Source organism: Microcaecilia unicolor, chromosome 10, assembly GCF_901765095.1.
Source record: "Microcaecilia unicolor chromosome 10, aMicUni1.1, whole genome shotgun sequence".
Classification (NCBI taxonomy): Eukaryota; Metazoa; Chordata; class Amphibia; order Gymnophiona; family Siphonopidae; genus Microcaecilia; species Microcaecilia unicolor.
The window spans coordinates 186,146,587-186,158,663 of record NC_044040.1 but is presented as its reverse complement, the minus strand read 5'-3'; positions in this window follow the sequence as shown (position 1 = coordinate 186,158,663).

The window sequence follows — 12,077 nt, the reverse complement described above, 5'->3', positions numbered from 1 at the left end:
GTACTCATTAGTAGATACATGGTTTAGGAAGAGGGTGCACAAGTTTAATTGATCAATTAAAGGGGTGCGAGAGCCCTTGTTGTAGGGGATATTTGGGGTTTTACAAATTGTTTGATTAAGCCTGGTAGGATTCACCATATTCCTTCAGTTTGGAATAAGATTTTTCCCTCTAAATTTAGGACTAAGATTAAAGCTGAATACAAATACCAAACAGTGGTACCAAATTATGGTGGAGGAGTGGCCTAGTGGTTAGAGCACTGGTCTTGATATCCAGAGTTAGCCGTTTCAAATCCCACTGCTGCTCCTTGTGAACTTGGGCAAGTTACTTAACCCTCCATTGCCTCAGGTACAAAATTAGATTGTGAGCTCTCCAGGGATAGAGAAAAACCCAGTGTTCTTGAAGGTAACTCACCTTGAGCTAGTATTGCAAAAAGGTGTTAGCAAAATACAAATAATGGGCATTGAGCTTAAACATAACAAGTAATAAAAGAAGCAACATGAAATTTGGGTTTGTCTTGCACAATATAACCTGGTTTATCTTTAATCTCTCAAATTTACTACAGGTTCTCTTCTTAATGCTTCATTGTACCAAAAAGCTTCCTTCCGGATCTGGTTCAGTGTGTATTACATGCTGGCAATGTATATGTCTTTCTGCCAGATTTTCCTGGTTTCTGATTGACATAGTACAAAATAGTCACATGGGACTGATGCTTCTACTAGTAATGTTATTCTTATGGTTTTCTCCTTTACCACTTCCTAGTTGTAAAGCCCTTGAATTCGATATTCCATCTGTCAGGCTCCTTCTCTTCTTCAGAAATCACTATGTGGAATAATTGGTGTTTTCTTTTGTATTTGGCGAGTTGCCATCAGACAGTTCCCACACACCAATTCCATCCTAGGACTTTTCCCCTCTGTCAGATTCCCACTCAAGGGGGACAATTCCCTCCTAGCACTATTCCCCCGCCCTCTCCCCCAGCTAGTTCCCACCCTGCAAAGTTTTTGATATCGATATGTAGTTTTCTGTCTTTTTTTTCTTGTGTCGATGTTCTGTCAGGGTTTTTTTCCCCCCTTATGCGTTGTAATTTTTTTGAGAAGCGTTGTGTGATGTGGCTTTTGTTGCGTTAGGCAGAGGTGAAGCATTTAGTCTGGGAGTGGAATTGGGTGGGAGCAGGAGAGGTGATGATTTGAGTCTGGGAGCAGAGCATAATTGGGCGGGAGTTTTGAGTCTAGGAACGGAATCTGGTGGAAGCAGGTTAAATTTTAAGATGAATCTTTAGTCTGGCAGCAGAATCGGATTGGGGTGGGTTAAATTTAAATATCTAGTATAGGTTTTGACTGATTATTGTGGTTTTTTTTTCCTTTTTATGTGTCTGGTTGTATTTATTTATTTATTTATTTTAAATTCCATTATGGCTGTGCTGGTAATATTTTGTGTAATTTAAAAAAAAATATTATATTAATCTTTATTAATTTGGATTTCTTTTTTTTTTCTTTTGTGTGGCATGCTAAAGGTAATGTTGGGGGGGGGGGGTGGCGTAGTTCCCCCCCCCCCCAAAATGAGCTATTTGGAAGGGTAAAGAGAAGAGAGAGAGATTCTAGACCATATTGCTTCATGATTGTTAAGGGTGGGAATTGTCCTCCCTGGCGCGATGGGAATTGGTTAGGTGGTAATTGACTTAGGTGACAACTTTCCAGATGGGAACTGACCTAGAACTGTTTTCTTTTTATTGTATGGAACATGTTCGTTCACAGCACATATTTACAGAAAGAATGGCAAGACAACAGAAGTAGAGATACAGGAAAACACGGCATGCAAAAATGCACAAAGAGAAGTGTACTGCCTTTATTAAAAGCTAGCAATCAAGCTACTGTCTTATCTGTTGGTCTGATATTAATTAGAAACTGGTGGAATCATCTCATAATTATTCAGTCTATGGTACCATCTAACAGATGAAAATCTATAAGGGTATTCCAGTAATTTTCTGTAATTTCTTTGACCTTGAGTATCTAATCACTTTGCTGAGATTGTTACATTTATTGCTTTTGTGCATGTCTGTGTGTAGCCCCTTTGTTCCCATATTCACATAAGAAACAAATTCAGTTGCTTTAGCTCAAGTGGTGTTCTCTTGACATAACCTCCACCCCCAGTCTCCATATCTGCAGCCTTAAACATTAGAACGTAAGTACTTTTCATCTGAATAGAAAAAATCTGTACCATTCTATACTCAGACTTGTTGTGGAAAAATCCACAAATTCCAGCAATAGCCACTAGTAATGTCCAGATGGAGGGCAGATGTCCTTGTCCCCAGGCCTTCCAATGGAGGCCCCTGCTTTCTTAGTAGAATATCCCTTCTCGCTTCCAAGGCTCCTTTTCACCTTTATTGTTGTGCATCAGACCTTTTGAAAACAAACAGAAGCCAGGGAGTGGAAGGGGGATAGAAGGGTCACCCTTCCTTCCCAAATACCAACAGGTGGCAGAGGGTGGTGGTAAACGGAATCCGCTCGGGGGAAAGGAAGGTGCGCAGTGGAGTTCCTCAGGGGTCGGTGCTGGGGCCTATTCTGCAATATATTTGTAGGTGATATTGCTGAAGGGTTGGAAGGCTTTTTTGCGGATGACACGAAAATAGCCAATAGAGTGGATACCCTGGAGGGAGTAGAAACGATGAGAAAGGATCTCCGAACATTAGAACAATGGTCAAGGGTCTGGCAGTTAAAATTTAATTTACACACAACAGTACCCTAACCTACTTTATAACACTTATAGTTGAATACACAATAATTAAACACAAACAAATACCACAAACCAATAAGGTACCCTCGGAACTCGCTCACACAAGCCTTTCATACCGCCACCCCCACTAATTACACTTTTAATAATCTGTGCCAAGACGTGTAGAGTGATGTACTTGGGGTGCAGAAATCTGAAAGATAGATACCGGATAGGATGGGAGAGATAGTAAGCTCGACACAGGAGAGAGACCTTGGGGTGTTGGTGTCCGAGGATCTGAAGGTGAAGAAACAATGTGACAAGGCGACGGCCGTGGCCAGAAGGATGCTAGGCTGCATAGAAAGGGGTATAACTAGCAGAAGAAAGAAGGTGTTGATGCCCCCTCTACAAGTCGGTGTGGCCCCACTTGGAGTATTGTGTTCAGTTTTGGAGGCCGTATCTAGCTAAGGATATAAAAAGACTGGAAGCGGTGCAAAGAAAATCTACGAAAATGGTATGGGATTTTCATTGCAAACTGTACGAGGAGAGACTTGCCGACCTGAACATGTATACTTTGGAGGAAAGGAGAAACGGGTGACATGATAGACATTCAAATATTTGAAAGGTATTAATCCGCAAACAGACCTTTTCTGGAGACGGGAAGGAGGTAGAACTAGAGGACATGAATTGAGGTTGAAGGGGCCAAGAAAGCACAAAGGCAGACGGTCTGCAAACTCCAAGGTGGAAAGCAAAAAGAGCAGATCGTGTAAAAGTAAAATGTAATTTATTTAAACAGTATAGCAATACTTAGAAGGAATGGATCCATGGAATTTTATTGGAGATTGGGTGGAGACGCTGGTAATTGGGAAGCGAAACCGGTGCTGGGCAGACTTCTATGGTCTACGCCCTGATTGTGACTGAACAGATAGGGATAGGCTTGAGTGTAAATTTTAAGGGGCTTCGATGTTAGCGTCAGAATTTTTAGTACAAGAAGAGTGCTGGGCAGACTTATACATCTGTGCCCTGAGAATGACAAGGACAAATCAAACTCGGGTATATATATAAAATATCGCATATCAAGTAAAATGAGTTTATCTTGTTGGGCTGACTGGGTGGGACCGTACAGGTCTTTATCTGCTGTCACTTACTATGTTACTATGTATCTGGAGACTCTGCCCCTAGGAGACTTTAATTCTCCAAAGAGGTGTTGGATTGGTAAGAGGAGCCTCCATCTCCTGGATTGTTGCTGAAATCCTTGGGAAAGGAGGAGGTGAAGGCTGAATTCCATTCCTCCCCTTCAGAAGCCTTGGAATGGAGAGCTATCCTCAGAAGATTCCTCTGTGTTTAGGCTCCTTGGGAAGAGGAAATTTGCTTCCCTTATTTCTAAGTCAGGTCCTCGCTTTAGATGACTGGCTCAACGGTCAAAGAGTTCCCTAGGGGTGATCCCATTCTGCATCTCCCAGAGAGTTCTAAGGTACCTCAGGAATCTAGGGCAACTCATTTAGCAGACAACTTATTTGATGTTATTAGAATCTCTTATAGGTTAGTGGCATTAGTCATAGCACAAGAGCTTTTATGACTTTGTATTTGGGCAATAGATAGGATCTTTAAAATCCAACTTAGCCAGCTTCTGTTTAAAGGGAGGATATTTGTAAAAGAGCTGTTAAAGCTGGTCAAGAACCTGGGAGAAACTAGGCACCAGTAGATATTTAGAAGATATGTTCATCTATCTTCCGGGACTGCAGTGAGTCACTTTCAATTTTAAAGGTGCAAGTGTTACTGACTGAGAAGTGGCAATCCTTTCAATCTAACAAGTGTCAAGGGTAAGACTCAGCCTTTCAAGGATCTTGAGGGGGGCGTGTCAAGATGGCAAATGCAACCCGCGGTTGGGGAAATGCTCTTAGATCTCCGGAGCCTCTTTGTGGATATTTTGCCTTCTTTTTTCTTCTGCTATCGCTAAACAAATGCCGCACACAAAGAGGAAAGGCGCGACGAGGATGGGAATCCCGCCTGCCTCATCTTCGACCCCGCTCCAGTCGACCTTGAGCGTTACCTAACCGCTGGATCCCAACTCGGAATGAGAGGGACGGGACCCGCAGTAGAGAGTCCGGGAGAAGAGGACTCCCTACGGGCCAATGAAACATCATTATCCCCTCCCCCAGCTTCAAAATTTCCTCCGCATCCAGCAGCGTTTGCAGCAAGAGAGGGAGATTCGAGCTCCACCGGAAGTGTGAGAAGCAAGAACCCTGAGCGGGACCTCGAGCAGCAACAGAAGCTCCTGGAACAAGCTTCCCCAGTATTGGGGGGGAACGTAGGAAGAGCAGCGGAGGTGAATCTGGAGACTATCTGGCAGGTATTGAAGAAAATGGAGGCTTCTCTACAGGAGTCCCGAGGTGAGGTTACAATTTTAACCACTAAAGTTGGAGAACTTCAAGATTCAGTAGAGAAGATCCAAGCTGAACTCTCAGATAAAGTTAAAAACTTACAGCAAAATCAGAACAACTTATTGAGTTTAAAGCAACTGTTGTAAAAGACAAATTGTTTGTGCATAACAAAATAGAACAACTTGAGAATTACACAGGCGCCTAAATTTAAGGGTTTTGAATTTCCCAAGACTCCCAGGGATATCACCTTTGGACATGTTTAAAAGATATTCCTTTGAGATATTGAAGTTACCCCAGGAAGGTTTTCCCCCTATAAACAAAATTTTTATTTACCCCAAAAGAAAGGAAAGGATTTGGGTGAACCAGGTGGTCTAGAGAGAAAAGTTTGGATTTGGCGAATATATCTGAAATATTAGAACAAACTTTGGATACTAATACGGAGCGAAGGACTTTATTAATTTCATTTACCTTTGAAAGATCTTAATGCAATTTTACGTCTCTATTCCGGAATTCTGCTACTTTATTTGCGGGTGCCAAGTTTGGATGTTTCAAGATGTAACTAAATCTACTCAACAGAGAAGAAAGTCTTTTTTGGAATTGAAACAAAAAATTTGGATTTGGGAGGATCTTTTCTACTGGCCTATCCATGTAAATGTATAGTTCGGTTAGGCTCAACAAAGTATGTTTTTTTCATGGCTGACCAGTTGAGAGTCTTCTTAGATTCCAAAAAGCTTGATAAAATATGAGATTGGGAGGATTTGCATCTGTTCTTCTTTAAAAATTGAATATAATTAACTTCTCTATTATGTTTGCCTGTCCCCCCCCTCATCACATGTGGTCTAAGGAAGATTACTTGAATGATATGGATTAATAGCTTAGTGGATACTAATGGTAAATAGGTGGGAATATTTTCTTTTGTTTTTTACTTGATTTGTATCCATTTACTTTATATAACACTATGATGCTGAGTTTCATGACAATGTAATAAACTGCTTGTCAATTTAATTTGAAAATAATTTAAAAAAAAATGAAGGATCTTGAAAGTGAAGAAGCAACAGTGCTGGGACTTCTCAAACCCTCTGGTCAGCTCAGTGAAGGACAGTGTGTCCCCTGCAGGGTAATTCTGATGGGCAGCAACCTACAGTAGATTTTTCAGGAGTGAATCCACATCACTTTGGACGAGTAGATCATGACTATTTTTTTTGGAATGAGCACTCCCTGGAATTTACAACTTTTTTAACACTTTTATGCTGTCCTCCTGCTTTTCATGGCTCAAAAGAATTGTGGTGAAAATTCTGGAAAGGATCTTGTGTCTAGAAGTCCAGTCCTATTTGAGGAACAGAGCCACAATCAATATTTTATCTACTTTGTAATTCCAAAAAGGAGTTGGTCTACATGTCACATTCTTGACATCAAGGTTGTGAACAGATATGTTCAAATTCCTTGCTTATATATGGCGATGTTTCTTAATGGCTTGAGCAGCAGCCTGAGAACTAAGGAAGCCTGATTTCAAATCCCGCTGTTGCTCCATGTGATCTTGAACAAATCATTTAACCCTCCATGGCTCCAGATTCAAACTTTGAAAGTCCTCCAGGGACAGGAAAATACCTACTGAAAAAAGGCAAGCTGAATCCAAAATCCCATTCCTTTCCTTTCCCCTTTTGTTGCAAGTTCTTTCAGAAGCATACTTTCGCATTCCGTGAAAGAAGACCATCAGAAATGTGTACGGTTTTTCAGACTGGCATAGCACTTTCAGTTTGGGGCACTGCCGTTCAGATTGGCCATAGCACCAAGGAATACCTCCAAGGTTATGGTCGTGGCCTTTTATGGAAGGAAGGCATCATCAAGGTTCATCCTTATCTTTCAACTGGTATTTAAGAACCAAATTAGAACAGGAAGAGCAGAAGGTCACATCTGGGCTGATCCCCACCCTGTCCTTGGAATATTTGAATACTTGCTTTGAAACCAAAGTAGCCATGTCTCCATGACCCAAATTCAGAGGCTTCTCTCTTAGAAACTGCTATGCTCAATGATGGCTTCCCTGGACCTAGTACCCTGACAAGAGCTGATGAGTTCTCTTCACAGCTCTTGCAATGCTCTCCCCAGCCTCAGGACTTTATGACTCACCTTCCTGCACCATTCTCGGTAAAGGAGAACCTGATTTGGTGGTCTAGCTCTGCAATCTCTTAAAAGAAATAGGTTTAGAGCTTGCCAATAACACTTTACTCACATCAGACAAGAACTTACAGTATTGGGGTTCTCATTGGCATGGGCAGATAGCTCTAGGACTTTGGTCCAAGAATGTAAGTGGACCAGATGTAGACTGGAAACAAAAGCCGTCAGTTTAGCTCTGTTCCACTCCCTACTCTTAGTGAAAGGAACAGTGTTTCAGGTGCTCCCAGGCAACACCATGGTGGTTGTATGTTTAAACAGACAAGGGGGCATATGGCACAATATAGTGGGCCAGGAAGGGAACATTCCATTCCATTGGTTGGAGTAGAATCTCTGGTCATATTCCATTATTTGACTGCCTTTTACTACTACTACTACTTAACATTTCTAAAGTGCTACCAGGGTTACGCAGCACTGTACAATTAGCCTAGCAGTACCAAAAAACTACCACTAGAAGCCTATCTATGCCATTTTTAAAAATGCTCCTGCCTTCTTCCCTTCCTGCAGAAGACACCAGGGATAGCCTAATAGGTGAAGTGTTGTGGGGGTCTGGGGGGGACCTTATTTTGAACCAGTCACGTAGCCAGACTTCGGTGTTTTTTTTTGGGGGGGGGGGGGGTTGAGCCCAAAGTGGGAGGGAACAAAATTTTGCCCCACCTCAACCCCACATACCTGGGTTAACAGGGGTCCCCAAGAGGCATATTTTCAAAGCACTTTGGGAGGCTAAGTTCCATAGGTTTCTATGGAACTTTGGGAGGCTAAGTGCTTTGAAAATGAGCCTCTAAGCCCCGCCAGCAGAAGCTCCAGCCAATATTTGTTTTCTTGAGCTGCTGTACAGCCTGTCCTGCTTCCCCTCCACCAATATGCATGCTTAGTTTTAGTGAAATTGAGCATGCGTGAGGGAGGCCCACCACCTACGCATGCTCAGTTTTCATGCATGTGGGGGAGATCGTCCCTCGTGCATGCTCAATTTCACTAAAGCCAAGCATCTGTGCAAGTTGGGGGGGGGGGGGGGGGCACAGCAGACAGCACAGTGGCTCAGGAAGACAAGCACCTGCTAGAGGAGGGCTTCTGCTAGTAAGGCTTGGGGACCCCCCACCAGCCAAAGCAGCATACAGCATATCAATTTGGGGGGGGGGGGGGACCTGATCCCAAATTGTGTGTGTGTGGGGGGGGGGGCTTAGCTATGCCACTATAATCTGAACAAGGGAAAAGGAGTGGAAGAGCTGCTATGAAAAATCACCAGCCTTTTAAAAGACAGCTAGCCTCAGCTCAAGCTTCCCATCTTTTGCAACACTGTTGCTTGGGAATACATGATGTTCCAGCTTCAACAATGCATAAAAACTTTACCTCAAGATTTGCTAACCCATGGTTTTAAGGTACCATGTGTTAGTGAATTTTGCACTAACTTTTCCTGCAGTAAAATAGTATGCAGATATAGGTTAGTTAATAGGGGCTTAGACACGGCAGTTGGTAGAAGCAATTGGATTGAAGCCTTGGTCATGCTGAAAGTTTGCATGTATTTTTAAATTATTGTATTTGTAAGTAAAAGTGGTTTTTTTGTATGTATATTCTGTAAACCACCAAGAATATTTGGATTATGTGGTATACAAGCTTTTATTAAATAAACAGTTTTCGTGCTATATGACCCTTTGTAAATCTTGATTGCAAAAATGGAAATCCTGCAATCCTTCAAGAAATCTAAGTATAGAGCTGGCAGCAGAACTTAATTTGTTTGCCTACCCCCTCCTTCTTCTCCCAACCAAAAGAAATCCCACTGCCCAGGAGAGTTCGATGAGAACATGTCTTCGTTGCTGAGTACTAATCAAGAGTAAAACAGATTTTTCTTCTGCTGACCTTATAGCCTGGAAAAGTATTTATATCTGCTTCATTTCCTGAGCATTAATATTTTAGCTTTGTTGGAACATACAATTGCCCTTGGGGTTTTTCTAACTTGCCATTTGCTTTTTCTTTTCATATGTTATTGCTAGCGAGATGTTGCATGGCAGGAAACACCATCCACCAGTTTCACAACTTTAAGGAAAAAAAAAATATTGTATTTTAGTGCTTTTCTTACTGGTCAACTTTTTTGATTACTTGGTACCAAAGTTGAGGGCATCTAACTATAATATCTACATAATGCACACAATTGTACATATTTATTTATTTATTACATTTGTACCCCGCGCTTTCCCACACATGGCAGGCTCAATGCGGCTTACATAGTAACAATATAAAGAATATACAGAAAGAAAGCATAGGGGTATACTCACCAGAACATGAGTTCAAAGTCCTATCCTTGTATATTAATTGAGCCAGAAACTAAACTCTGAAAATCGGTGTGTCAGAGAACTGCATTAGCAGAAGGTTTCAGGCTGACCCAGTCTTGGTTTGTCCTATCACATGAATGGTGATGTAGTTCTGATTTTCTTGGGGGAAAACAGGACTGCTCCAGCTAGGGCATGGACTAAAACCAGGAGTAGCTCAAGCTTTTTTCACAGGCGAGCTGGAGTCCTGTGGTAACCCTGGGATACAGGAACAACTAACCAAAGCTGTTTGAGGAGCAGCTGCTGTTACTGAATAAAGAAGTTCCTTCCAGTTTTCAGTCACACAGCAGTCCTCCCTCTCAACAACAAGAAAATTATACATTCAGTACAAGAATGTCCTGCAGTTCTGGAAAATATAAAACAAGAATTTGGTTCGCAAGTTACATAAGTACATAAGTAATGCCATACTGGGAAAAGACCAAGGGTCCATCGAGCCCAGCATCTTGTCCACGACAGCGGCCAATCCAGGCCAAGGGCACCTGGCAAGCTTCCCAAACGTACAAACATTCTATACATGTTATTCCTGGGATTTTTCCAAGTCCGTTTAGTAGCGGTTTAAAATCAGATTTAAAATCAGAATTGAAAACTCTCCAGGAGTTTAATATAACTACAGTCGAAGATAGGATCTTTATTCATCGGAAAATAGAACAAATTGAAAATTTTCATCGCAGATTAACTTTACGTTTTTTGAATTTTCCAAAATCTATGGGAGTCAGTCCTCTGGACGCATTTAAGAAATATTTAATGGAGATTTTACATTATTCCCCAGAAACGTTTCCGCCAATAAGTAAAATCTATTATATTCTGCCAAAGAAAGATCTACAACAGCTTCCGGAGGCTCCTGACCCACCAAGATTAAATAAAGATATTTCGAATTTGACTGATTTCTTAGAAGCTTCTATGTCTGAAGAATCTGAAAGGTTGACTTTGATGGTGATGTTTGTATTTGAGCAAGATCTGGAGGCAATTAAACGCCTATATTTTAGAAATGCAAAGGCATTTTTCTTGGGTAAAAAGATATGGATGTTTCTAGACGTAACTAGATCAACCCAGGAGAGAAGGAGAGCTTTTCTATCTCTTAGGGCTGAAATTTTAGCCCTAGGAGCATCATTTTATCTTAATTATTCTTGTGAATGTGTGATTAAATTCTTGGGGATAAAATATGCTTTTTTCCAGCCAGAACATCTTAGTGAATTTATAAAAATGAAGAAATTGGCTGCTGGCTAGAACCAATTATTCGGGTATATTTAGTTTGGATAGATGGATGCTAAGCTATATTATTTTTATGTTTTCCTCAGGATTTCTCCATGTATTTTCTTTCATGTGGCCCTTTCTATAGTGGTCTAAAGAGCGGGAAAATGTTTTTCTTTCAAAAGTCTAATTGTATTTACAATTTTAAGTTCCGTATTGCTGGTTCAAGTTTGTATATGACTTGTAAAAATTTAAATGCATTAAAAATAAAATAAAATAAAAAGAATGTCCTGCAGTTCTTTTGCTTCGGTGTCAGTGGTGGGGGGGCGGTGGGGGCGGTCCGCCCCGGGTGCACGCCGCTGGGGGGTGCCGTGGCGCGCGCATGCTCTGAGTTCGCTGACTTTGCGCGTTCGCTGCAGCTCCCTCTGCCCTGGAACAGGTTGCTTCCTGTTCCGGGTCAGAGGGAGCTGCAGCGGACGCGCAAAGTCAAGGAACTCTGAGCAGGCGCACGCTGTGGCACCCCCCACTAGCGGCGTGCACCCGGGGGGTCCGCACTGCATTGGGGGGGGGGGGTGCTGCACCCGGGGGGCGGGGCGCCACCACGGGTGTCCGCCCCCCTAGGAACGCCACTGTTCGGTGAAGTTACTTTATTGTTATATGCAATAGGAAATTTTAAGACAATCCAGGAATGCAAGACCTTTGATGTCAAAATGATAAAACATTTTGGCACCTACCACACAGGACTTAAAGCCACACAGGACTTAAAGGTCTGGGTTTTCTGTCTATACTGTTATCATGGATGTAGTTTTTTGGGGGAGGGGGCAATGCCCCACCCCCCAAATGAGCTGCCACCCCATTTTTCTGCCTGGCATCCCTGAGTTGTGCAGCAGCTGCAACAGCTTTTCTCTCCTTCCGCCGCCACCACAGCACTGGAGTCTTCCAGTTCTTTCTCTCCTTCCAGTCCTGTGGCACCTTATATCGCTTCCCCCCCCCCCCCCCCGAGTCCCTGGAAGCCTTTCTTTCTTTCTCTGCAAACTTCCTGTTCCCGCGTAGGCGGGAAGCTGTATGAGAGAGAAGGGCTTCCGGAGCAGGTCTAAAGCAGCATGCATACTGCTTTCTCGCGGAGGCTGCCGGCGACTGGGGGGGGGGGGGTGATACTGGGCACTCGGAGGCTGGAAGGAGAGAGAAAGCTGGAAGACTCGAGTGCTGCGGTGGCGGAAGGGCTGGAAGGAGAATGAGAGAGTCAGAGGCGGGCCCAGGCAGCAAAGGGTTAAAAAAAAATGAGACCACGTGGGG